The following is a 3,652-nucleotide window of genomic DNA, read 5'->3' as shown; positions in this document are numbered from 1 at the left end:
CGTTTTTTTAAGAAAACGCAAAGCAGGAGTTCATTTTTATAGAAAATGCGATGGGGTTGTGCGTTTTTTTTAATGGCAAAATGGCTTGCATTTTCTTCATACCGGACCATTTGATTATTAATAAAAATAATAAATTTTAAATAATTAGTATAAATTATAATATTTTGTAGGTTATTAGATAAATAATAAAATTCATCAAATAATTCAATTTTGGCGGGATGGCTTAATGGTAACACATGTGCGCGTAAGAAGGTGGGAGGTGCGGGGTTCGAACTTAACTTTGTGCAGCTGGGCCACTGGCATGCGGGAGGCAGCAGTGCGGGCAGGTCGAGCAGCTGGACGGGCGGGCATTAGTCTCCAGCCCGGGTAGGGGGTAGCGGGCAGGGCGGGGGCGCTTCAAGTGGTTTTTTTTTCCGACGGAAAAATTCCACCGTAATATTTCGTCGTTAAATTTTTCCGATGAATAAAATCCGTTGAAAAATAATTTATGACGATTTTTTTTTTGCCAGAAAAGTTTCCGACGCCCATTGAACCGGCAAAAAAATTTTCGTCGAAAATCCGCCGAAAAATGAAGAAATTGTCCACCAAAAAACCCGCCAGTGAAACGTGATTTTCCTGTAGTTTGGTCTCATAAACATGATAAATGGCTATTAAATAATTATAAAATATAAAAATATTAATAAATTTATTGTTTAATAGCTATTATATTTCATTAATATTCGTTTATGCATATATTATATGCTTATAACAACAATTTAATTAATCAAATTTAAACATATATTATGTGTTACATATAATACCTTAATAGTTAATACTATGTTAGAAAAATATATTTGTTAAAGATGGATTAATTAAATTGTTGTTATAAGCAAATATTTAAATGTAATACCTTAAATACAATGTTAGAAAAGTTATGCAATGCGAGAAAGAAACAATAAATTATTTATGCAAAGATTTAAAATCCTTTTGATATTTTACTTTAATTTATTTTTATTTTTTATTTATTAACTCATACAATATAATAAATTAGAAGAAATATATTTTCAACACCACTTGAAGCAGCAGAAAATGCAAAGAAAACGTAATGAACGTTCGGATTTTCATTGAAAATGCAGTGCAGTATCGCATTTTCCTGCACTATCATGTTTTCAGAGGAAAACACAATGGAGGTTCGTATTTTCTTTAGAAAACATACACCTGCTTTGCGTTTACTTTAAAAACGTAATTCCTGTATGCTTATATGTTCTTTTTTAAATTTATTTTTTTTTTGGGAAAATTAGTTCACAAGAAAGTTGTACCAAAAGAAATATAAATATGTTTCAAACCATTGTTTAAACTTCTTTTCACACGTATCGGTCCAACGATGCCTTAGTCATATAGAAAAGACATAATAAAATTTTTTTTGGGAAAATTATGGGCAAAGCCCTTTCCATTGTAAAATGAGGAAGTTACAAGTAAGTAAAAAACGTATAGAAAAAAAACCTATACCGAAGAACTGGGCAGAAATTAGGGAAAAAAAAACAAAACTCCCTAAAGCAAGACAGCAAGCAAAAATAAAACACAAATAGATATAAAACGACAAACAAAAACTGAAGCATTGGGTTCCATTAGGAACCCAAGGGCTCAGGAATTGCCGCCTTCTCTACTTGGTTGCAAAATCAACTACACAGCAAATCTGCCCTCCGAAGGAGAAAAGCAATTCTGTCATCCTCGCCCAGCATAAACGGCAGCAAAAACAGCAGAGAAGATCCCAAAAACTGCAGAGCAAAGCATCTGAGATAGCATTCCAGCACAAACGGGCACAGATCATCCCATATAATTAGAGCAGCTCCATATAAACATCTCTTTTTTTCCATTTGAGTATCTTGGCAAGAACAGCACCTTTGATTTTATGAACTAAAGTGGTAGTGGAGGCCACGTTAGTACCAAATATCCTTTCATTTCTTTCTCTCCAAATATGATATACCGCACAGCATATGATCAAGCAGTAAAAGGCCTTTTCCTTTTTAAAATTATGATCAATATACTCAAAAATCTGTAGAATGGACGGTCTAAAAAATATGTCACCCATGTTTTTCAGAATATCCTTTAGCACAATAAAAGAGTAGTCACATTCAAAAAAAAGGTGACTGACCGTTTCTATCCCAGTGTGACAAAGAGAACAATTTTGATTTACAGCCATGCCTCTAGAGTATAAAATATCCGCTGTTTTTAACCCACCAGAGAGAGCCATCCAGCAAAAACTGGAAAATCTTAGTATGTGATGCTTATGCCACACGAATTGCCACCAATTAACCTTGAAGAGATCTTTATAAAAAAAATCTCTGTATTCACTATGCTTACCGCACTTCCCAGTATCCCAAAAGATAGTGTTATTATCCTCAAACAGCACAGGAAGAGCAGCAAAAGCTTGGTGTACAGTAGCAGGTAAATTATGAGGCAATACCCAGCCTGACTCATTAAGAATAGCCTGTATACATTCATTCACCGGAAAAAAAGAAGTGATGGGTCTGACTTCTTCAATTTCGTTTAAACATTTATCCCTAAACCAATGATCCCAATAAAGGGCACATTTAGAGTGCACAGAAATACTGAAGTGAAATTTTTCTTTGGCATGACCGGCATCTTTACATAAAAATTTCCAGAATTTAGAGGCCTTGGTTCCAGGATCTTTCCATGGGGATACATAGGTTTTAAAAAACCAGTTGGAGAGGGGACTAGAAAAATTATAGATTCTAGTTATCAGAGCACAATTGAAACCAAATTGAAGAGAGTGGAGTGAAGGTAAGCCAAGTCCCCCCATACTCTTAGGCTTACAGGTATTTTTCCAGGATATTAAGTGCATTTTCTTGCCATTCGAATCACCAAAATACAGAAATTTGGCACATACCCTATCAATTTGTTTGAGGATAGTTTTAGGTATAATGCCTCCTCTTATCCAGTAAGCTATCGTATTCCAGATAGTGTATCTTAAGAATTGCAACCTCCCTGCAAACAATAAAGTTTTAGCCTTCCAGCCAGAAACTTTCGAAATAATGACTTCCAGCAACTTCGAAAAACAGGCCAACTTAGGACTGTAGGGCGATATGGGTACACCCAAGTAGATCATAGAAGAGGAAGAATTAATGATATTAAGTGTAGAGCATATATCCTCAGCATTAGTACATACAGTGGGTAGAATGACAGAGCTTTTTTCAAAATTCACCTTGAGACCCGATCCATACGAAAAAGTTTGCAGAATATGATTAAGAACTTCAGAATTAGAAGTGTCATCCTTCCCAAAAATAATAACATCATCTGCATACATAAGGTGGGATAGCCTATAATCTCCAATCAAGGGAGCTTCAAATCTATAAGAGGATAGATTGCAGTCAAGAAGACAAGATAATGCATCCATGACAATAGTAAAGAGGTATGGACTGAGAGGACACCCTTGTCTCAGTCCAGAGGTAGAGGGAAAAAAACCTTCAAGACTCCCATCTATACTCAAGGAGAACCATACATCCATAATACAGGCATCAATCCATCTAACAAAGGTGGCAGGAAAACCCTTTTGAAACATTCTAGCCAGGAGGAATTCTCTAGAGACACTATCAAAAGCTTTTTTAATGTCTAGCTTCACACACATAAGCTTGAATTTGGAGAATTTCCT

The sequence above is a fragment of the Dendrobium catenatum genome, unplaced genomic scaffold (genome assembly GCF_001605985.2).
Source record: "Dendrobium catenatum unplaced genomic scaffold, ASM160598v2 fragScaff_scaffold_716, whole genome shotgun sequence".
NCBI classification, from domain to species: Eukaryota; Viridiplantae; Streptophyta; class Magnoliopsida; order Asparagales; family Orchidaceae; genus Dendrobium; species Dendrobium catenatum.
This window is presented reverse-complemented; position numbering follows the sequence as displayed.